This window comes from Balaenoptera acutorostrata, unplaced genomic scaffold, assembly GCF_949987535.1.
Source record: "Balaenoptera acutorostrata unplaced genomic scaffold, mBalAcu1.1 scaffold_376, whole genome shotgun sequence".
Taxonomy (NCBI): Eukaryota; Metazoa; Chordata; class Mammalia; order Artiodactyla; family Balaenopteridae; genus Balaenoptera; species Balaenoptera acutorostrata.
In genome coordinates this window covers 238,679-263,830 of record NW_026645762.1, presented here as the reverse complement: position 1 = coordinate 263,830, position 25,152 = coordinate 238,679, and the positions used below count along the sequence as shown (strand labels likewise).

At 37.6% G+C, this 25,152-nt stretch overlaps 1 long non-coding RNA gene across 2 annotated transcripts in view; it reads left to right on the top strand.

Moving 5' to 3' along the window:
• The first annotated feature begins 9,880 nt into the window (after positions 1-9,880).
• Positions 9,881-25,152, top strand: part of LOC130706702 (uncharacterized) — a 64,811-nt gene continuing 49,539 nt past the window's right edge. Inside the window, exon 1 of one of the 2 annotated variants that reach the window (XR_009006863.1) lies at positions 9,881-10,260. This is a non-coding gene — a long non-coding RNA (uncharacterized LOC130706702). The remainder of the gene's footprint in view (positions 10,261-25,152) is intronic. The other variant, XR_009006864.1, reaches the window with a different exon arrangement.

Below are 25,152 nucleotides of genomic sequence, written 5' to 3'. Positions count from 1 at the left end.
GGGAAACACAAGAGAAGAAAAGGACCTACAAAAACAAACCCAAAACAATTAAGAAAATGGTCATAGGAACATACATATCGATCATTACCTTAAACGTGAACGGATTAAATGCTCCAACCAAAAGACACAGGCTTGCTGAATGGATACAAAAACAAGACCCATATATATGCTGTCTACAAGAGACCCACTTCAGACCTAGGGACACATACAGACTGAAAGTGAGGGGATGGAAAAAGATATTCCATGCAAATGGAAATCAAAAGAAAGCTGGAGTAGCTATACTCATATCAGATAAAATAGACTTTTAAATAAAGAATGTTACAAGAGACAAGGAAGGACACTACCTAATGACCAAGGGATCAATCCAAGAAGAAGATATAACAATTATAAATACATATGCACCCAACATAGGAGCACCTCAATACATAAGGCAACTGCTAACAGCTATAAAAGAGGAAATCGACAGTAACACAATAATAGTGGGGGACTTTAACACCTCACTTACACCAATGGACAGATCATCCCAAATGAAAATAAATAAGGAAACAGAAGCTTTAAATGACACAATAGACCAGATAGATTTAATTGATATTTATAGGACATTCCATCCAAAAACAGCAGATCACACTTTCTTCTCAAGTGCGTACGGAACGTTCTCCAGGATAGATCACATCTTGGGTCACAATCAAGCCTCAGTAAATTTAAGAAAATTGAAATCATATCAAGCATCTTTTCTGACCACAACGCTATGAGATTAGAAATGAATTACTGGGAAAAAAACGTAAAAAAGACAAACACATGGAGGCTAAACAATACGTTACTAAATAACCAAGAGATCACTGAAGAAATCAAACAGGAAATCAAAAAATACCTAGAGACAAATGACAATGAAAACACGACGACCCAAAACCTATGGGATGCAGCAAAAGCAGTTCTAAGAGGGAAGTTTATAGCTATACAAGCCTACCTAAAGAAACAAGAAAAATCTCAAGTAAACAATCTAACCTTACACCTAAAGAAACTAGAGAAAGAAGAACAAACAAAACCCAAAGTTAGCAGAAGGAAAGAAATCATAAAGATCAGAGCAGAAATAAATGAAATAGAAACAAAGAAAACAATAGCAAAGATCAATAAAACTAAAAGTTGGTTCTTTGAGAAGATAAACAAAATTGATAAGCCATTAGCCAGACTCATCAAGAAAAAGAGGGAGAGGACTCAAATCAATAAAATCAGAAATGAAAAAGGAGAAGTTACAACAGACACCGCAGAAATACAAAGCATCCTAAGAGACTACTACAAGCAACTTTATGCCAATAAAATGGACAACCTGGAAGAAATGGACAAATTCTTAGAAAGGTATAACCTTCCAAGACTGAATCAGGAAGAAACAGAAAATATGAACAGAACAATCACAAGTAATGAAATTGAAACTGTGATTAAAAATCTTCCCACAAACAAAAGTCCAGGACCAGATGGCTTCACAGGTGAATTCTATCAAACATTTAGAGAAGAGCTAACACCCAGCCTTCTCAAACTCTTCCAAAAAATTGCAGAGGAAGGAACACTCCCAAACTCATTCTATGAGGCCACCATCACCCTGATACCAAAACCAGACAAAGACACTACAAAAAAAGAAAATTACAGACCAATATCACTGATGAATATAGATGCAAAAATCCTCAACAAAATACTAGCAAACAGAATCCAACAACACATTAAAAGGATCATACACCACGATCAAGTGGGATTTATCCCAGGGATGCAAGGATTCTTCAATATACGCAAATCAATCAATGTGATACACCATATTAACAAATTGAAGAATAAAAACCATATGATCATCTCAATAGATGCAGAAAAAGCTTTTGACAAAATTCAACACCCATTCCTGATAAAAACTCTCCAGAAAGTGGGCATAGAGGGAACCTACCTCAACATAATAAAGGCCATATATGACAAACCCACAGCAAACATCATTCTCAATGGTGAAAAACTGAAAGCATTTCCTCTAAGATCAGGAACGAGACAAGGATGTCCACTCTCACCACTATTATTCAACATAGTTCTGGAAGTCCTAGCCACGGCAATCAGAGAAGAAACAGAAATAAAAGGAATACAAATTGGAAAAGAAGAAGTAAAACTGTCACTGTTTGCGGATGACATGATACTATACATAGAGAATCCTAAAACTACCACCAGAAAACTGCTAGAGCTAATTAATGAATATGGTAAACTTGCAGGATACAAAATTAATGCACAGAAATCTCTTGCATTCCTATACACTAATGATGAAAAATCTGAAAGAGAAATTATGGAAACACTCCCATTTACCATTGCAACAAAAAGAATGAAATACCTAGGAATAAACCTACCTAGGGAGACAAAAGACCTGTATGCAGAAAACTATAAGACACTGATGAAAGAAATTAAAGATGATACCAACAGATGGAGAGATATACCATGTTCTTGGATTGGAAGAATCAACATTGTGAAAATGACTATACTACCCAAAGCAATCTACAGATTCAATGCAATCCCTATCAAATTACCAATGGCATTTTTTACAGAGCTAGAACAAATCATCTTAAAATTTGTATGGAGACACAAAAGACCCCGAATAGCCAAAGCAGTCTTGAGGCAAAAAAATGGAGCTGGAGGAATCAGACTCCCTGACTTTAGACTATACTACAAAGCTACAGTAATCAAGACAATATGGTACTGGCACAAAAACAGAAACATAGATCAATGGAACAAGATAGAAAGCCCAGAGATTAACCCACGCACCTATGGTCAACTAATCTATGACAAAGGAGGCAAAGATATACAATGGAGAAAAGACAGTCTCTTCAATAAGTGGTGCTGGGAAAACTGGACAGCTACATGTAAAAGAATGAAATTAGAATACTCCCTAACACCATACACAAAAATAAACTCAAAATGGATTAGAGACCTAAATATAAGACTGGACACTATAAAACCCTTAGAGGAAAACATAGGAAGAACAGTCTTTGACATAAATCACAGCAAGATCTTTTTTGATCCACCTCCTAGAGGAATGGAAATAAAAACAAAAATAAACAAGTGGGACCTAATGAAACTTCAAAGCTTTTGCACAGCAAAGGAAACCATAAACAAGACGAAAAGACAACCCTCAGAATGGGAGAAAATATTTGCAAATGAATCAACGGACAAAGGATTAATCTCCAAAATATATAAACAGCTCATTCCGCTCAATATCAAAGAAACAAACACCCCAATCCAAAAATGGGCAGAAGACCTAAATAGACATTTCTCCAAAGAAGACATACAGACGGCCACGAAGCACATGAAAAGATGCTCAACATCACTAATTATTAGAGAAATGCAAATCAAAACTACAATGAGGTATCACCTCACTCCTGTTAGAATGGGCATCATCAGAAAATCTACAAACAACAAATGCTGGAGAGGGTGTGGAGAAAAGGGAACCCTCTTGCACTGTTGGTGGGAATGTAAACTGATACAGCCACTATGGAGAACAATATGGAGGTTCCTTAAAAAACTAAAAATAGAATTACCATATGATCCAGCAATCCCACTACTGGGCATATACCCAGAGAAAACCGTAATTCAAAAAGACACATGCACCCGAATGTTCATTGCAGCACTATTTACAATAGCCAGGTCATGGAAGCAACCTAAATGCCCATCAACAGACGAATGGATAAAGAAGTTGTGGTACATATATACAATGGAATATTACTCAGCCATAAAAAGGAACGAAATTGAGTCATTTGTTGAGACGTGGATGGATCTAGAGACTGTCATACAGAGTGAAGTAAGTCAGAAAGAGAAAAACAAATATCGTATATTAATGCATGTATGTGGAACCTAGAAAAATGGTACAGATGAGCCAGTTTGCAGGGCAGAAATTGAGACACAGATGTAGAGAATGGACATATGGACACCAAGGGGGGAAAACTGCGGTGGGGTGGGGATGGTGGTGTGCTGAATTGGGCGATTGGGATTGACATGTATACACTGATGTGTATAAAACTGATGCCTAATAAGAACCTGCAGTATAAAAAAACAAACAAAACAACTAATACTAAACTTTCATTGGGTTATTTGTATGGAAATATGTTAATATAAATGTTTCAGACATTACATGAAATTTCTAAAAATCTTATATTTGTATTTGTATGGAAATATGTATGGAAATATGTTAATATAAATGTTTCAGACATTACATGAAACTTCTAAAAATCTTATATGTTCTGGTATAATGTTATAAGTAATAATCTTAGTTATTACTTTAAAATGTATATCTCAGAAATAACTAATTTTCTTGTCAACTGCATTATTATGAACTTTCATCAAATCTTTAACCGTGGTCATTTTTAAGTCTTTTGTCATTTACAGACAGTTCTGGGTGTACTCTGATGATTTTGCAAATATGTTCCTATAAAAGGGTTTCATCTTCAAGAAATTCATGGAAAAGACTCTGACAAGTACAGGTTTCTGGTAACTGACTGTACTGCTGAACTGAATGAATAAGCATTTTCAGAACTCTAATGAAAAACTGATGAACTCATAAAAGTGCTAACAAAAGATCAAGATGAAAAAAAAGAAATTAATTACATGGGACTGAGTGAACTGATGAGGATGAGTATAATTTTTGTGACTTTCTGTCTGAATTAAAAAAAAAAAATCCCACAAGGACTCAGAGGAAAAGAATATACAAATCAATTTTCACTGCAAAGTAAAGGAGCTGTTACAGTGGAGGATTACTGGACTGAATGTCAATATTATGACATAGTATGAGTGTGTTTCATGTTTGGTAATTGCAATCATTGTTGCTTTTGTTGTGGTCATCCATGTACAATGCTTGGTGTCAGTCTATTTATCTCTTGTAAAAATAAAATACAGTGTGTGTGTGTGGAAAAAAAAATAGACTTTTAAATAAAGAATGTTACAAGAGACAAGGAAGGACACTACCTAATGACCAAGGGATCAATCCAAGAAGAAGATATAACAATTATAAATACATACGCACCCAACATAGGAGCACCTCAATACATAAGGCAACTGCTAACAGCTATAAAAGAGGAAATCGACAGTAACACAATAATAGTGGGGGACTTTAACACCTCACTTACACCAATGGACAGATCATCCCAAATGAAAATAAATAAGGAAACAGAAGCTTTAAATGACACAATAGACCAGATAGATTTAATTGATATTTATAGGACATTCCATCCAAAAACAGCAGATCACACTTTCTTCTCAAGTGCGTACGGAACGTTCTCCAGGATAGATCACATCTTGGGTCACAAATCAAGCCTCAGTAAATTTAAGAAAATTGAAATCATATCAAGCATCTTTTCTGACCACAACGCTATGAGATTAGAAATGAATTACAGGGGAAAAACCGTAAAACACACAAACACATGGAGGCTAAACAATACGTCACTAAATAACCAAGAGATCGCTGAAGAAATCGAAGAGGAAATCAAAAAATACCTAGAGACAAATGACAATGAAAACACGACGACCCAAAACCTATGGGATGCAGCAAAAGCAGTTCTAAGAGGGAAGTTTATAGCAATACAATCCTACCTCAAGAAACAAGAAACATCTCAAATAAACAACCCAACCTTCTACCTAAAGCAATTAGAAAAAGAAGAACAAAAAAACCCCAAAGTTAGCAGAAGGAAAGAAGTCATAAAGATCAGATCAGAAATAAATGAAAAAGAAGTGAAGGAAATGATAGCAAAGATCAATAAAACTAAAAGCTGGTTCGTTGAGAGGATAAACAAAATTGATAAACCATTAGCTGGACTCATCAAGAATAAAAGGAAGGGGCTTCCCTGGTGGCGCAGTGGTTGAGAGTCTGCCTGCTAATGCAGGGGACGCGGGTTCGAGCCCTGGTCTGGGAAGATCCCACATGCCGCGGAGCGGCTAGGCCCGTGAGCCACAGCTGCTGAGCCTGCGCGTCTGGAGCCTGTGCCCCGCAACGGGAGGGGCCGCGATAGTGAAAGGCCCGCGCACCGCGATGAAGAGCGGTCCCCGTACCGCGATGAAGAGTGGCCCCCACTTGCCGTAACCAGAGAAAGCCCTCGCACAAACTGAAGACCCAACACAGCCAAAAATAAATAAATAAATAAATAAAGTAGCTATAAAAAAAATGCAAAAGCCAATCAATTCACTCTTTAAAAAAAAAAAAAAAAAAAAAAAAAAAAAAAAAGAATAAAAGGAAGAAGACTCAGATCAATAGAATTAGAAATGAAAAAGAAGTAACAACTGACACTGCAGAAATACAAAGGATCATGAGAGATTACTACAAGCAACCATACGCCAATAAAATGGGCAACCTGGAAGAAATGGACAAATCCACAATCAACACTGTGAAAATGACTCTACTACCCAAAGCAATCTACAGATTCAGTGCAATCCCTATCAAACTACCGATGGCATTTTTCACAGAACTAAAACAAAAAATTTCACAATTTGCATGGAAGCACAAAAGACCCCGAATAGCCAAAGCAATCTTGAGAAAGAAAAGTGGAGTTGGAGGAATCAGGCTCCCTGACTTCAGTCTATACTACAAAGCTACAGTAATCAAGACAGTATGGTACTGGCACAAAAACAGAAATATAGATCAGTGGAACAGGATAGAAAGCCCAGAGATAAACCCACGCACATATGGTCACCTTATCTTTGATAAAAGAGGCAAGAATATACACTGGAGAAAAGACAGCCTCTTCAATAAGTGGTGCTGGGAAAACTGGACAGGTACATGTAAAAGAATGAAATCAGAACACTCCCTAATACCATACACAAAAATAAACTCAAAATGGACTAAAGACCTAAATGTAAGGCAAGACACTATAAAACTCTTAGAGGAAAACAGAGGCAGAACACTCTATGACATAAATCACAGCAAGATCCTTTTTGACCCACCTCCTAGAGAAATGGAAATAAAAACAAAAATAAACAAATGGGACCTAATGAAACTTCAAAGCTTTTGCACAGCAAAGGAAACCATAAGCAAGATGAAAAGACAACCCTCAGAATGGGAGAAAATATTTGCAAATGAAGCAACTGACAAAGGATTAATCTCCAAAATATACAAGCAGCTCATACAGCTCAATATCAAAAAACAAACCACCCAATCAAAAAATGGGCAGAAGATCTAAATAGACATTTCTCCAAAGAAGACATATAGATGGCCAAAAGGCACATGAAAAGATGCTCAACACTGCTAATTATTAGAGAAATGCAAAGCAAAACAACAATGAGATATCACCTCACATCAGTAAGAATGGCCATCATCAAAAAAGTCTACAAACAATAAATGCTGGAGAGGGCATGGAGAAGAGGGAACCTTCTTACACTGATGGTGGGAATGTAAACTGGTGCACCCACTATGGAGAACAGTACGGAGGTTCCTGAAGAAACTAAAAATAGAGTTACCATATGATCCAGCAATCCCACTCCTGGGCATATATCCAGAGAAAAACATAATTCAAAAAGATACATGCAACCCAGTGTTCACTGCAGCTCTATTACAATAGCCAAGACATGGAAGTAACCTAAATGTCCATCAATAGATGAATGGATAAAGAAGATATGTTTTATATATTTATACATATATATGTACACACACACACACACACACACACACACACACACACACACTGGAATATTATTCAGCCATAAAAAGGAATGAAATAATGCCATTTGCAGCAACATGCATGGACCTAGAGATTATCATACTACGTGAAGTAATCCAGACAGAGAAAGACAAATATCATGATATCGCTTATATGTGGAACCTAAAGAAAAGATACAAATGAACTTATATACAAAACAGAAATAGACCCACAGACATAGAAAACAAACTTATGGTTACCAAAGGAGCAAAGAGTGTGGAGGAGGGATACATTAGGAGTTTGGGATCAGCCACCACTCTCAACAGCATGTTTGGATAGACGATTAGGCCTGAAGTGCTTAATTTGTTAAAAGAAAGGTATTAAACAACCATTTTATTAAGATATGAAAATGAGAGACAACAACAAGGAGAAATATAAGTGCAAATTAAAGCAAAGACTACTTTAAAAACTTTTAAGTCAGTAAATCTGCATGACAAAAAACTCGTAGAAAATCTAAGAACAGCATGATGCTGTAGTAGTATCTCCTGAGCAAATGAGGAAGGTGATTTAAGAGACAGGTCACCTGTCAGAGCCAGGTTTTAACACCTTATTTCTAGAACTTTTATTTAATGTTTATTCATCAAATTTCTATACCACTTATAAATTCTCTGAATACTTTAATGACTCATCCCATGCCTTAGTGTGTGAGTGTTTGAGCTTACCAAAAACAGTCTTGCAAATCACAGTATTTTTCTGAAATGTAATCTCTAACCTGGGTTGGCAAGGGAAGTCCATAAGAAAGTTTAGTACTGTGGTTCCAAAAATAATAACAATAATAAAACAAAAAAAAAATCACACGCAATTCCCTTTTAATGGTTTAAAGTCAAGCATTCTTTAAAATATTCTTTCATATCTTTTCAAAGTCCTAACAATAAAGGAAAATTCCTTTACAAATCCACCACTGTTTTGCTATAGACACTTGAACTGAGTGGGAAAGATGTGACAAGTCAAGTCAAGATATTGGTACACAGAGAAAACGAAACATACTCCTACACCGTTGCTTTAGCAGGGCCTGTCTGTGCTTAGGAGTATCACATCGATACCTTGTATTCCCGAATATTATACCCATCCTTCCTCTATGTTCTTATCATCAGGGATAAAACCTTGTCTTCAACTGCTTCTACTAACCTGCTCGTAAGAAGCAAACTTTCTCATCACGATACTCAGAACCCTAAATTCTCCCCGTTCTCCCTGCGTATCAACCTATTTCTGGCTCCAGTATCTGTCACTTCCGAGAGCACATCACCTGCAATTCTTTTCTGAAAGATCAGGCTCTCTTAACCTCCCACTGTGTCCTAATAATCCATAAGCACAGGGGACACCCCGATATTTGTTTCCTCAACTCCTGGGCTGCCGTCATGATATCAAAACAATCATGCCCCATGAAAATTCATGCTGAGGTGTCATGGCAAGATCCTCTGCTACTTTGTAATTCTCATATTCAACATGTATTGATAGTTCAAAGTAGCAGAAAAGAAGAGGGGATGTTAGCTTCAAGCACTGGCTGGGCTCAGAAAGACTGTTTACTTTAGGTCAGAGAGAGTGCGTATTTACTGCAGACAAGAAGGAACTAACAGAAAGTGAGCAAAGATTATGTGAAAGAAAATTAATGGAGACAGATTGCAGAGGAGGGAACCAGAGCTTAAATCTGTGATAGAAATAAGAAGCGAGCTTGGTGAAGGAGAGACAGTATCTCCTCTGAGTCAGAAGAGACGACGACAAGAACACAGGTAACTGCTGAGGTGATGAAGGTAACTGAGGGGTCCCAGCATAGACTTGGTTTCAGTAAAATGAGAGCAGGACAATTACACAGGGGTGGGGATTGGAGTGATGGAGAAAGTACTAAGGGACTTAAAAAAGAGACATACTTGTTCTGAAGAGAAGGAAACCAGAACTTTTCAAAGTCACAGAGGAGAAAAAGCAGCAGCTGTATTCTGCACAGCAGATATCTACAGCCTTCACAACAGACTATCTCAAGGAAGCTGCAAGATGCCTGGAAAGTACGAAAATGATGTCAAGAATGGTTCTGCTAAAAGTGACAATTTTGTCAAAACTGACTGGAGAGTGTCTGCATTATATTGTTATTTCCATGGAAGTTTCTGGACTGTTTCCAAATTAATTCCTTAGAAGGGATTGTTTCTGGCACACTGTTACTTCTGATGCCCTTACATTTGTCAAAAAGAAAATGAGGGTTTTTTGGACCTAAACTGAGAAGAATTATAGCGGAGGGAAGATGAGAGATGTATTTCTTTAACTGCCAATTATGTCTGATCCTGCGAGAGTACAGAATTTTTGATGGGTGTGTCTTCAATTTTGTGGACCCAGGCGTTGCCCACTGCCCAGCTCCTCTGACTATACCTGACCCAGATGCTCAGTTTCTGTCTTTTCTGTATTGATCGTAGGTGGAGGAGTTACTGATGGCCATGGAGAAGGTAAAACAGGAGCTGGAGTCCGTGAAGGCGACGCTGTCCTGCACTCAGCAGTCACTGGCAGAGAAGGAAACTCATGTGACCAACCTTCGGGCCGAGAGAAGAAAACACTTAGAGGAAGTTCTGGAGATGAAGTTTTATAATATTGTTCTTCAGGCATATGCTTAGTTGAAATACTTGTCCTCATCGCTTTCATCTTCTGGCCCTGTTTGTCACGCCTGACACACTTAGCCTAATTTTAATGCTCACTTGTGTTTCTCACTCCTTAGAACAAATTTGGGACAAATCCTCGTCAACTAGAAACTTTTTTTGCCTCCCTGTCATTGAATTTTGCAGTCCTCTAGAGTGTATGTATCCGTATGCAATTGTGTCTCTGAAATTCCTAAAACCTTCTGGAAAGTTCTGGCAAGTTGTTGAGCTTTCTGAGGAAGATAACCATTGCTCCTGAGGTCATACGATGGCTAGGCAATTTTTAAAAACATTTTTTATTATAAACATTTCCAAAGGTACACAAAACTAGAGAATAGTATAGTGAACCCCCTTATACCCATCCCCCATATTTCACCATTAACATTTGCCACACTCTCCAGTTTTGACAAAATTGTCACTTTTAGCAGAACCATTGTTTACATCATTTTTGTACTTTCCAGGCATCTTGCAGCTTCCTTGAGATAGTCTGTTGTGAAGGCTGTAGATATCTGCTGTGCAGAATACAGCTGCTGCTTTTTCTCCTCTGTGACTTTGAAAAGTTCTGGTTTCCTTCTCTTCAGAACAAGTATGTCTCTTTTTTAAGTCCCTTAGTACTTTCTCCATCACTCCAATCCCCACCCCTGTGTAATTGTCCTGCTCTCATTTTACTGAAACCAAGTCTATGCTGGGACCCCTCAGTTACCTTCATCACCTCAGCAGTTACCTGTGTTCTTGTCGTCGTCTCTTCTGACTCAGAGGAGATACTGTCTCTCCTTCACCAAGCTCGCTTCTTATTTCTATCACAGATTTAAGCTCTGGTTCCCTCCTCTGCAATCTGTCTCCATTAATTTTCTTTCACATAATCTTTGCTCACTTTCTGTTAGTTCCTTCTTGTCTGCAGTAAATACGCACTCTCTCTGACCTAAAGTAAACAGTCTTTCTGAGCCCAGCCAGTGCTTGAAGCTAACATCCCCTCTTCTTTTCTGCTACTTTGAACTATCAATACATGTTGAATATGAGAATTACAAAGTAGCAGAGGATCTTGCCATGACACCTCAGCATGAATTTTCATGGGGCATGATTGTTTTGATATCATGACGGCAGCCCAGGAGTTGAGGAAACAAATATCGGGGTGTCCCCTGTGCTTATGGATTATTAGGACACAGTGGGAGGTTAAGAGAGCCTGATCTTTCAGAAAAGAATTGCAGGTGATGTGCTCTCGGAAGTGACAGATACTGGAGCCAGAAATAGGTTGATACGCAGGGAGAACGGGGAGAATTTAGGGTTCTGAGTATCGTGATGAGAAAGTTTGCTTCTTACGAGCAGGTTAGTAGAAGCAGTTGAAGACAAGGTTTTATCCCTGATGATAAGAACATAGAGGAAGGATGGGTATAATATTCGGGAATACAAGGTATCGATGTGATACTCCTAAGCACAGACAGGCCCTGCTAAAGCAACGGTGTAGGAGTAATGTTTCGTTTTCTCTGTGTACCAATATCTTGACTTGACTTGTCACATCTTTCCCACTCAGTTCAAGTGTCTATAGCAAAACAGTGGTGGATTTGTAAAGGAATTTTCCTTTATTGTTAGGACTTTGAAAAGATATGAAAGAATATTTTAAAGAATGCTTGACTTTAAACCATTAAAAGGGAATTGCGTGTGATTTTTTTTTTGTTTTATTATTGTTATTATTTTTGGAACCACAGTACTAAACTTTCTTATGGACTTCCCTTGCCAACCCAGGTTAGAGATTACATTTCAGAAAAATACTGTGATTTGCAAGACTGTTTTTGGTAAGCTCAAACACTCACACACTAAGGCATGGGATGAGTCATTAAAGTATTCAGAGAATTTATAAGTGGTATAGAAATTTGATGAATAAACATTAAATAAAAGTTCTAGAAATAAGGTGTTAAAACCTGGCTCTGACAGGTGACCTGTCTCTTAAATCACCTTCCTCATTTGCTCAGGAGATACTACTACAGCATCATGCTGTTCTTAGATTTTCTACGAGTTTTTTGTCATGCAGATTTACTGACTTAAAAGTTTTTAAAGTAGTCTTTGCTTTAATTTGCACTTATATTTCTCCTTGTTGTTGTCTCTCATTTTCATATCTTAATAAAATGGTTGTTTAATACCTTTCTTTTAACAAATTAAGCACTTCAGGCCTAATCGTCTATCCAAACATGCTGTTGAGAGTGGTGGCTGATCCCAAACTCCTAATGTATCCCTCCTCCACACTCTTTGCTCCTTTGGTAACCATAAGTTTGTTTTCTATGTCTGTGGGTCTATTTCTGTTTTGTATATAAGTTCATTTGTATCTTTTCTTTAGGTTCCACATATAAGCGATATCATGATATTTGTCTTTCTCTGTCTGGATTACTTCACGTAGTATGATAATCTCTAGGTCCATGCATGTTGCTGCAAATGGCATTATTTCATTCCTTTTTATGGCTGAATAATATTCCAGTGTGTGTGTGTGTGTGTGTGTGTGTGTACATATATATGTATAAATATATAAAACATATCTTCTTTATCCATTCATCTATTGATGGACATTTAGGTTACTTCCATGTCTTGGCTATTGTAATAGAGCTGCAGTGAACACTGGGTTGCATGTATCTTTTTGAATTATGTTTTTCTCTGGATATATGCCCAGGAGTGGGATTGCTGGATCATATGGTAACTCTATTTTTAGTTTCTTAAGGAACCTCCATACTGTTCTCCATAGTGGGTGCACCAGTTTACATTCCCACCATCAGTGTAAGAAGGTTCCCTCTTCTCCATGCCCTCTCCAGCATTTATTGTTTGTAGACTTTTTTGATGATGGCCATTCTTACTGATGTGAGGTGATATCTCATTGTTGTTTTGCTTTGCATTTCTCTAATAATTAGCAATGTTGAGCATCTTTTCATGTGCCTTTTGGCCATCTATATGTCTTCTTTGGAGAAATGTCTATTTAGATCTTCTGCCCATTTTTTGATTGGGTGGTTTGTTTTTTGATATTGAGCTGTATGAGCTGCTTGTATATTTTGGAGATTAATCCTTTGTCAGTTGCTTCATTTGCAAATATTTTCTCCCATTCTGAGGGTTGTCTTTTCATCTTGCTTATGGTTTCCTTTGCTGTGCAAAAGCTTTGAAGTTTCATTAGGTCCCATTTGTTTATTTTTGTTTTTATTTCCATTTCTCTAGGAGGTGGGTCAAAAAGGATCTTGCTGTGATTTATGTCATAGAGTGTTCTGCCTCTGTTTTCCTCTAAGAGTTTTATAGTGTCTTGCCTTACATTTAGGTCTTTAGTCCATTTTGAGTTTATTTTTGTGTATGGTATTAGGGAGTGTTCTGATTTCATTCTTTTACATGTACCTGTCCAGTTTTCCCAGCACCACTTATTGAAGAGGATGTCTTTTCTCCAGTGTATATTCTTGCCTCCTTTATCAAAGATAAGGTGACCATATGTGCGTGGGTTTATCTCTGGGCTTTCTATCCTGTTCCACTGATCTATATTTCTGTTTTTGTGCCAGTACCATACTGTCTTGATTACTGTAGCTTTGTAGTATAGACTGAAGTCAGGGAGCCTGATTCCTCCAACTCCACTTTTCTTTCTCAAGATTGCTTTGGCTATTTGGGGTCTTTTGTGCTTCCATGCAAATTGTGAAATTTTTTGTTTTAGTTCTGTGAAAAATGCCATTGGTAGTTTGATAGGGATTGCACTGAATCTGTAGATTGCTTTGGGTAGTAGAGTCATTTTCACAGTGTTGATTGTGGATTTGTCCATTTCTTCCAGGTTGCCCATTTTATTGGCGTATGGTTGCTTGTAGTAATCTCTCATGATCCTTTGTATTTCTGCAGTGTCAGTTGTTACTTCTTTTTCATTTCTAATTCTATTGATCTGAGTCTTCTCCCTTTTATTCTTGATGAGTCCGGCTAATGGTTTATCAATTTTGTTTATCCTCTCAACGAACCAGCTTTTAGTTTTATTGATCTTTGCTATCGTTTCCTTCATTTCTTTTTCATTTATTTCTGATCTGATCTTTATGATTTCTTTCCTTCTGCTAACTTTGGGTTTTTTTTGTTCTTCTTTCTCTAATTGCTTTAGGTAGAAGGTTGGGTTGTTTATTTGAGATGTTTCTTGTTTCTTGAGGTAGGATTGTATTGCTATAAACTTCCCTCTTAGAACTGCTTTTGCTGCATCCCATAGGTTTTGGGTCGTCGTGTTTTCATTGTCATTTGTCTCTAGGTATTTTTTGATTTCCTCTTTGATTTCTTCAGCGATCTCTTGGTTATTTAGTGACGTATTGTTTAGCCTCCATGTGTTTGTGTTTATAACGGTTTTTCCCCTGTAATTCATTTCTAATCTCATAGCGTTGTGGTCAGAAAAAATGCTTGATATGATTTCAATTTTCTTAAATTTACTGAGGCTTGAATTGTGACCCAAGATGTGATCTATCCTGGAGAATGTTCCGTACGCACTTGAGAAGAAAGTGTGATCTGCTGTTTTTGGATGGAATGTCCTATAAATATCAATTAAATCTATCTGGTCTATTATGTCATTTAAAGCTTCTGTTTCCTTATTTATTTTCATTTGGGATGATCTGTCCATTGGTGTAAGTGAGGTGTTAAAGTCCCCCACTATTACTGTGTTACGGTCAATTTCCTCTTTTATAGCTGTTAGCAGTTGCCTTATGTATTGAGGTGCTCCTATGTTGGGTGCATATATATTTATAATTGTTATATCTTCTTCTTGGATTGATCCCTTGGTCATTAGGTAGTGTCCTTCCTTGTCTCTTGTAACATTCTTTATTTAAAAGTCTATTTTATCTGATATGAGTATAGCTACTCCAGCTTTCTTTTGATTTCCATTTGCATGGAATATCTTTTTCCATCCCCTCACTTTCAGTCTGTATGTGTCCCTAGGTCTGAAGTGGGTCTCTTGTAGACAGCATATATATGGGTCTTGTTTTTGTATCCATTCAGCCAGTCTATGTCTTTTGGTTGGGGCATTTAATCCGTTCACGTTTAAGGTAATTATCGATATATATGTTCCTATGACCGTTTTCTTAATTGTTTTGGGTTTGTCTGTGTAGGTCCTTTTCTTCTCTTGTGTTTCCCACTTAGAGAAGTTCCTTTAGCATTTGTTGTAGAGCTGGTTTGGTGGTGCTGAATTCTCTTAGCTTTTGCTTGTCTGTAAAGCTCTTGATTTCTCCATCAAATCTGAATGAGATCCTTGCCGGGTAGAGTAATCTTGGTTGTAGGTTCTTCCCTTTCACCACTTTAAGTATATCATGCCACTCCCTTCTGGCTTGTAGAGTTTCTGCTGAGAAATCAGCTGTTAACCTTATGGGAGTTCCCTTGTATGTTATTTGTCGTTTTTCCCTTGCTGCTTTCAATAATTTTTTCTTTGTCTTTGATTTTTGCCAATTTGATTACTATGTGTCTCGGCGTGTTTCTCCTTGGGTTTATCCTGTATGGGACTCTCTGCGCTTCCTGGACTTGGGTGGCTATTTCCTTTCCCATGTTAGGGAAGTTTTCGACTATAATCTGTTCAAATATTTTCTCTGGTCCTTTCTCTCTCTCTTCTCCTTCTGGGACCCCTATAATGCGAATGTTGTTGCGTTTAATGTTGTCCCAGAGGTCTCTTAGGCTATCTTCATTTCTTTTCATTCTTTTTTCTTTAGTCTGTTCCGCAGCAGTGAATTCCACCGTTCCGTCTTCCAGGTCACTTTTCCATTCTTCTGCCTCAGTTATTCTGTTATTGATTCCTTCTAGTGTAGTTTTCATTTCAGTTATTGTACTGTTCATCTCTGTTTGTTTGTTCTTTAATTCTTCTAGGTCTTTGTTAAACATTTCTTGCATCTTCTTGATCTTTGCCTCCATTCCTTTTCCAAGGTCGTGGATCATCTTCACTATCATTATTCTGAATTCTTTGTCTGGAAGGTTGCCTATCTCCACTTCACTGAGTTGTTTTTCTGGGGTTTTATCTTGTTCCTTCATCTGGTATATAGCCCTCTGCCTTTTCATCTTGTCTGTCTTTCTGTGAATGTGGTTTTTGTTCCACAGGCTGCAGGATTGTAGTTCTTCTTGCTTCTGCTGTTTGCCCTCTGGTGGATGAGGCTATCTTAATAGGCTATTTTTAGATCAGTTTTTTAGTTCACAGAAAAGTTGAGCAGAAAGTACAGAGAGTTCCTGTATACGCCTTCTTAGACCTCAATTTCCCTTGTTGTTAACGTCTTGCATTGGTGTGATACAGTTGTTAAAATTGCAAGAATTTATCAGTTCTTGGAACACAATAAATACCGAAAAAAAATGTTAGCCATTATCAAGGGCCCCTCATTTTATGGATAATATAGATTAGTTTATATAGGTCTAATATTTACATATACATAAACATTTTGTACCTATATGTGTGTATACGTTCTTCTTAGAAATTGAGCAGTCAACATTCACATCTAAATATGTGCTCTGTGAAATGCAGATCTCCTGTGTACAGACACAGTGCTATAGTCATCTATTGCTACATAATAAAGAAGTCCAAACTTAGTGGTGAAATATACAAAAATTTTAATATGTGCCCAGATTCTGTGGGTCAGCAATTCAAACAATACACAGAGGAGATGGCTTGTCTCTACTCCATGACTGATGTCTGAAACCTCAGCTCATGAGGATTCAAATGGCTGGGGCTGGAATCATCTAGATAATTTTAATTCACACGTCTGGCCCTTGAGATGGGATGACTTGAAGACTGGGCCCAACAAGGACTGTTGACTGGAGTGCCTATAGATGGCTGCCCATGTGGCTTGGACGTCTCATAACGGGGTAGTTAAGATTCAAGATAGAGTATCCCAAGAATGAGAGTCCAGGGTTCAAGCATTCCACAAGAATCATGCAAAATCATGCATGACCTTTTATGACCTAGTCTTAGATGTTACATAGCATCACTTTCATTATATACTATTGCAGGCGTTGGAGATCTTTTTCCATAAAGTGTCAGACAGTCAATATTTTAGGCTTTACAAGCCATACAGTCTCTTTTGCAACTACTTAGCTCTGCTGCTGTGATGTGAAAACAGACACAAACAATACATATACTAAGGAACATGGCTGTGTTCCAATAAAGCTTCATTTATAAAAGCCGGTAGAGGCCTAGATTTGGCCCACCAGCCATAATTTACTGACCCCTGCTCTATTGTTTGAAGGCATGGAAAGCCTGCCCAAATTCAAGGGAAAAATGCCCACATCTGGATGCGAAGAACGGCAACGAATCTGAGACCCTGTATTAAAACCACTACATATGGGATATTTATAAGAGGATCTGTCTGCATACCTTGATTCTCCCATGTATGTTGGATATGAGGTATTGGGACATCTTACATCTCTGTAAGCCTGGGTCAAGGTCAAAGTTGGAATCTGAACTTAATGACCTTGATTTCTGGAATAAATGGTAACTCTAATTATGATTTCCTTACACTCCTTACCCCAATAAATATACCACAAAAGATAGACTTCAAGTAAACAATTGCTTTATGGCAGATTTTTATTAAGTCTCCATTGACTGAGTTATTCCATTTTGGTTGGAAAGCATGGGTTTTGTTTCTTTCCTAAAGAGGTCTGCAGCTTTTCAGATGTGGCATTTCATTCTACTGAGAGGACGATGTAGGTTTTTATAAACGGAAAGAGCAGGGCAGGCTGAGTTCACTCAGATCATACTAATGCTTACAGGAATAACCGAAACTGGAACACAGGCTTCCAGGTTTTCCTGTCCTGTGCTCTTTGCCGTAGGTGCCATTGTCTGCTGGGCCTGGCAGTAATAATTTTTGACCTTTACCTCTCTACGCTATTGTGAAGCGGTTTTGGGTTTTGTTAGCTTTCTTATGAGTTTGTACTAAATTGTGTCCATAAAATAGGCTGAATTCCTCAGGGAAGGTTGATAGCTGTTACTGTGTTATCACTTAAAATGTTGTGTTGGTTACCTTTTGTTCTTTTCTTTTCTCCAGCTGTCTCCTGAACTTAAAAGTTATATTATCCTAAATGAAAGGTGTGCATCTGGTGGAAAACACTAATTTAAGGGATGAAAATTCCTGATGATTGCTTCAGTCAACCCTTAATACACACTGAGCTTCATTAGTAAATAGACAACTCTCAGACCTTTCCCTTGGAAGAGGTCGCATAATCAGGCTTTGTGTTGATTTTGCATTCTGTTCGTTAGAGACAGAACAAATTAGAATAATTGGCTGGTACAGGGAAAGCACAAAGAACTTTCTATTTTTGTGATGCATCCCGTAATAAGGGTTGAAAATGAGACTAGAGGTAAGAACGTGAAACTCAGAAGAGCAAAGGAGAGAGGATATTGTTTCTTTGAAAATATTCTTTCAGTGTTGGCCCAGAAGAAATAGGAAGCTGAGGAAATTTTTTTTTTGTAAATGATGATTTTTGTGTTAATGATGTGAATTCCACAATTAGTAAGAATCAGGAAGCAAGCATCCTTTTCCACCAAGGACTTGGGAGCAAATGAAACCATAAATACTCCCCCGCTCTTGGAAAGCCTTTTGGAGCAGTAATCAGAGAAGGGTAAAGGCAAAGCCTCAGGGCAAAGGTGTTCAGAGCGAAGGGATAGGAGGAGAACAAAAGGAAAGTGGATATTTTTAGAGCTGTCATTTTGAAATTTACCTGCTTCTGATTCAGTGCTGCTTTGCTACCGTGTTGGTCCAGTGGAAATCCTCTAAGCAGGAGCAGCCGTATTTTAAAATAATAAGGTTAGAGCAAGTGACTTTAATCCAGGTCTCTTTAGCTCAAGAGCACAGAGGAGAGCGTGAGGAAAGGGTGAGGCCACAAGGAATTGTTCACTGGGTAAATTTTCCCCAAACCTCCCTAACTGGGAGAAATTGACCACTGGATTATGTGCCTTGAAGGAAAGCAAAAATGTTGAAAGCAAAGAGTGTGGAGCTTGTTTAGAAAGCAAGCTCTATCATTTGGTCACCTTCTGACAATAGCATTGGCTGAGACCTGACCATTTACAATGAAGGCACTTCTGTAGGTAAGAAGTTCCAGGAGGGCCAGAACTGAGTATGTCTGTTTCAGCATTTAGCATGGTTTAGCATCGTAGAGCCCGGTACATTATTGGCATATAGTAGACTTAAAAATGAATATTTGTGGATTGTCTGAATGAGTGGATGTGTGTGATTCATATCCTATTTGCGGGTCCTATGCCCTACAGTGGGTTTTCAGTGTCAGATTGTGAAAGTATTTATGCCGGGGATTGGCATTGTTCCCTATCTAATCGATAAAGATTACACATCAAAGGACGTTACACTGACAGCCCAAAAGCCTCATAGGAATTACTTAACAAAAAACTAAAATTGGATTCTGTGTAATTTCTAATTTATAAGCTGGCCAGAACACTGGTATTTCAGCCAGTCCTCTGGTAGTTCCAATGATGTCCCCATGATCACCCAGGCATAATCAGAATGGCTTTAGGACTTGGGAGCCAAAATGTTCCTCAGTATTTACTGCTTTGCTAGTCCATTTAAGAAAATGGACTATTGAAAAAACAGCTTCAGACACAATATGGCATTTTATGATTTAGCACGAAATCTGAGAAATATAGAGGTAATCTGAAGCCTGCAATGGTAAAGTTCCCTCTGCTATTGAAGTTATTGTCTTTAAACAATGTTTCTACATCAGTAATGCTATATATATATATATATATATATATATATATATATATATATTATATATATATTTATATATTTATGATATATAGGTAATCTGAAGCCTGCAATGGTAAAGTTCCCTCTGCTATTGAAGTTATTGTCTTTAAACAATGATTCTACATCAGTAATGCTATATATATATATATATATATATATATATATATATATATATATATATTTATATTTATATATTTATATATTTATGATATTCAGGTTTATTTCCTCTTCTCTCTAAGCAAGTAATTGGTTGGGTGGTATGAGAGATGGTGTGGCTTCCAAAGGTGAAAAGTATTATTTTGTTGTAATTTCCGGCTACCTAAGGATGGGAGAGGCCCAGGACACTGCAGTCAGTATATTATGTGGAGCAGGTTATATTGCGGTTTATTTATGAACTTTTACATGTTTATTTTCTATGCAAGTTTGTGTGCTCCTTTCTGAGTTTTGGTAGATAAGTGTTTTGTAACTTTGGAATACTTGGGAGTTTTATATATATATATATATATATATATATATATATATATATATATATAACTTTCATATATATATATTTTAACGTAGTAGTTAAAGCCGTGGAGAGAGTACTAGTCTACGTAGGTTCAAATTCTGGCTTTACCCTATGACTTCCCTGTGGCTTCCTCTGCCCACCTATTAAAAAGGAGTATAATAAGACTGCTGTGGTGAGTTATATACTAAGTGCTATTTAAGCATTTGCTATAATGATTATGTATACTCGAAGGCGAGGAACTTGCCCCTTGATCGTCTCTGTATTCCTAGTGCTTAAGAATTCCTAGTGCTTTTCTAGTGCATTGTCTTAGGATAGAGATAGCTCAGTATAGTTCTTCTCACTATAAAGTACTGTTACGTTGAAAGTGTTTGCTTGTGTACTAATAATCTATGACATATCTGCTGAGGACAAGGAAAGGAATAGTTTTAAAACTGCAATGGATAACAAAAGATTGTATGATGTAATGCCTTTATTATGTAATGATAAAACTAACAAATGATCATGGTAGAAAATTTGAAAAACTCCTAGACAAAATAGAGATCAACAAAATTTGCAGTAACTTTCAGAGTGTAGAGCTGTCCATGAATATTATTAGTGCTTTCACATTTTCCAGGACTTCAAGTAGACTCTGCTTCTTAAGAGTCTATTCATGAGATTTTATTTTAATGATGTTTTCAGCATGGGGGGACACACACACACAAATCTGTTAAAAAAAAAAGAAAGAAAGAAACACATGTAAATCACTGATGTTTCAGATAGCCACATGAAATAAGGTGAGAAAGGTCAACAAGCTGAAAGAATGTGGAGTAGCATCTCCTTAATCGCTTACATAATTCTGATAATTACCTCTTTGTGGATAAAGTAATTAATGGGGGATCTAATTCAAGAAAAATGTATGAACTTCAAGCCTTCTTGAAGCCAAGTATTTCTTTCCACAAAAGGTTACTTTGCACAGCCATGCTTCCTTATCACCTGACAGGGAAAGAGTATTGTATGGCAAAGGATCTTCCCGAAGGAGGGTGCTTCCCACACTGATTGTCATAAATGACTTCGGAATTACTGTTGCTGTATTACCAAAATCTTAAACTAGGATATTTTTGACAAATGCGGTCCTTCGTTAATTTTTAGAGCTACAAACTGTCAGATGGCTCTGAAATAACAATTGTCTGGCTATTCTTCAGGGTGATCGCAATACGGTAATGACCTTGAGGTATCACTAAAAAGCAGGAAGGTGTGAGTCTTCCTTTGGTTCCAGAGTGAAATGCGAGTTGGAGTTGGAGTTGGAAAAGAGGCCGACAACCAAGTGACAGAGAAGGAAATGTGAGGTCATTAGTGAAAAAGCAGGTTTAAGTTAAGGTGAAAAGGCATGAGGAAATGGTCAACCGTTACAGTATTACAAAGATCATCACGAAGCGTATCCATGAATGTGGTTTGTATTGCAATCTGCTGAAAAAGAGACAAATATCCTGGCCTGGCCTTCATGGAGATTATATTTTATTGATTCTGATGATAGATTATTGTTGAAGAGGGCCTCCTATAAATTATAACCATGCAAAGGCAGCAAGATAATTTTTTTTTTCTTTATGTATGTGTTTCTCATTCCTACTCACTTCTCTCTTAGGGGAAGAGAAAATCACAAAAAAACAAAAATGTCAAATCTCAGCTATTCATTTGCAAAATAATTTTTTCCCCAAATTCCAATGGAGGCAGTAGGTTAACCGCTAAGATTTGTAAGGCTCAAAAAGCTAGATTTTTACAAAGTGTAGCCAAATTTTATTCCATAAGTAATAGCTTTGGAAAGAATATGTGATGATGCAAAGTTGGAAAAAGCTGGGTTTTCTTCCGTAAATGACTTCACTGTGTTGGGAGAAGAGGCAGAGAAGAAATCAAAGTGAGTAAACATGGGGTGAGTTTTTCTGATAGGGGACTCTAGTGCTTTAAAATAGACTACATAATCCTAGGGATAATCTGAGGGTAGAACAGACCAATGCCTTATTTCCAATCTGGTACCCTGGAAGAAAACAGTGTATTTCCTTTGAGGTCTTGAGAGGTTTTTCTTCTGCTTTGTTTTGTTTTGGGTTCCTTTTGTAGTCAACCTTATTAAGGTATCATTTGCATACAACAAAATGCAGACATTTGTAGCTAACGGTTCAGTGACTTTTAATTAATGTATACATTTGTATAACTACCACCCCCATAAAGATAGACAACAATTCAAAAACCCGAGAAAGTTTCCTCCTAGGCTTTTGCAAAAGTATCCCCATCTCCCACCCCAAGGCAACCACTGATTTGTTTTTTATCTTTCGAGATGAATTTTGCCCAGTTTAGAATTTCATGTCAGTTGAATACTACAGTAGGTGCCCTTTTGATCTGGCTTCACTTGCTCAGCATATGGTTCTTGAGATTCATTCATGTTGGGATGTTTTGAACCAGGACTTTATTTAGCCTGGGTGGCTGATTTTGTCTGAAGGCACCTACAGGTACATCTGGGTCTCTGGCATTGTCACTGTCTGTTCTTGGCTCAGTATTTTCAACTTTACTAAGAAGCACAAGGTTGAAGTAAGGAAGATCATTGTCAGTATACTGGAGGTGAAGTGGGTTCTGTTATGTAATATTCTCAGCATAAACTGACCTGCTTGGAATCATGGTGTTGATAATCGACAAGGATACTCTTCCTCCAAAAACCTTGATACTATAAAACTTCTAAAGGACGCTGTCCTAGGACTCTTTTAGTTTTAATTTTTTGGGAAACATTTCTGGAAAATTCAAATGCTCACAACCTGAAAGAAGCAATTATTCACCTGAAGGCTAACTCTGCTCAAGTTGAGTTGTCCGACCTTTACATGCTGATAGAACCCAAATAGCCTTGCAAAACAACGCTCTCTTATTGGATATAAGCACATAGACTATTTAAGATGGACGTGTATATGCAGTAAAGTAAAAAAAAACAAAGACTCTTTGAGTTTCCCTTGCAGGTTTTAAAAATTTTTTCATTTAAGTTTCTATAGCATATGCTAATAGTTGAGGGTAACCTCAGGTTAGTTTTAGGTCCACTCTTTACATAAATGTTGAAGTACTCCATACCCACCTTTTTTCTACCTTCCTTCTCTTCTTCCATCTTTCCTTTCTAACTTCTTATAATCCATTATACTTAATCCTGCATTTGTTGAGGTGGCAGTTAGTGTAGGAAAATTGAAAGCAGTGTGAAATTTTGCTGTTCAGAATGCATGTTGCCCAAATTCTATATTGAGAAAAGGTCTGAATTTACCCACAGGAACCCTTTCTCAGCGTCTTTGAATACAGGCCATAGAAACTGGGCTATAATATCCTGACAGGTATGTCGAATTCATAGCAATAGCCCTCAAAGAGCTTACCTAGCGTACGTAGATGCGTATGAATGCATTTAATGATTGCTTTATTGGCAGCAGTGCCAACATACACAGTCTATTTTGTTTTATATCATTATCATTACCTGCTGTTGACCACTGTATACATTGCTAAAGGTGTGGTTCCTATGGCTTGTGAATTTCACGGCCAAATAATATGTAATTGATTGCACACTTTAGTGTAGAAGATGGAGACTCCATAAATTTTCGTGTGCTCTTTGCCCCTTTGGAATGTATTACACTGAGATCAGGCAAAGCAATAAATTTACTTCAAATGTGTGTGATGGCTAAACATCAGTTAGGACTGATGGGCAATATTTCTTCTTCCAGCAACGTAACAGTTTTGAAAGACTAAGCCATTGAACGTGGAGTTACTGAACATGGGACTCAGTTCACTGGGATCCCTTCTCAGAAAAATAAAGGAAAACTTGAATTGGATATGTGTGGCTTATTCAAGTAGTAACTGATCAGCTACATCTTGGTGAACTTAATTTGTCACAATCGTTTGGTATTTTATTAACTCTCTTCCCCTTCTTCCCCTGACTCTCATGAGAATGGATTATGAGTATCTTAAAACATACTAAGTCGTCTTCCATCCCTGTTACTCTAACTACAAAAGCACACTTTCCTTATCCAACGTAACTTACTGTCTTTTAGAGTAGCTGTGGTTTTAATTCTCTACAGAATTCAAACCAGCAAGAGAAACATTTTCAAGGAGCCACCACATTGTAGAGCTTTAGAAAGAAGACTTTAGAATTAAGGGCAAATATATCATTTTATGGCTAAAGGACCTGAGGCGTAAAGTAGGAAGGTAACCATCGAGGTCAGGGAAAGGGGTTGAAGATCAGGTTTCAGGCTGAGAAAGAGTCTACAGGGACTCAATCTGAGCAGTTCAAAAACTGAAAGGAGACCACGAATGTTCTGGGAAGGCTGGCATCTGGCCTCAAGTGTGGGATTTCAGACAGGGAGTGGGCCCGGGGGGAACTGAGCTTCTGCAGTAGGCAGAGAAGTCCACCTCATCTCCAGAAAGTGCCACTGACATCAGGGAGTTGAGGGGAAAGAGCAATGAATTCCAGTCCACCTGAGAAAGCAGGCCAATCTGATTAACTCTGAATTTAGGCTTATTTCAGATACTTCTTGAGAAAGAACTTGGACAAGCGCAAGTCCCGTGCAGCCTCTTTAAATCCATGCCCGGTATTTTCTGGTGGAGCTGCTTAAACCCTCCAAGTGACTCCAGTG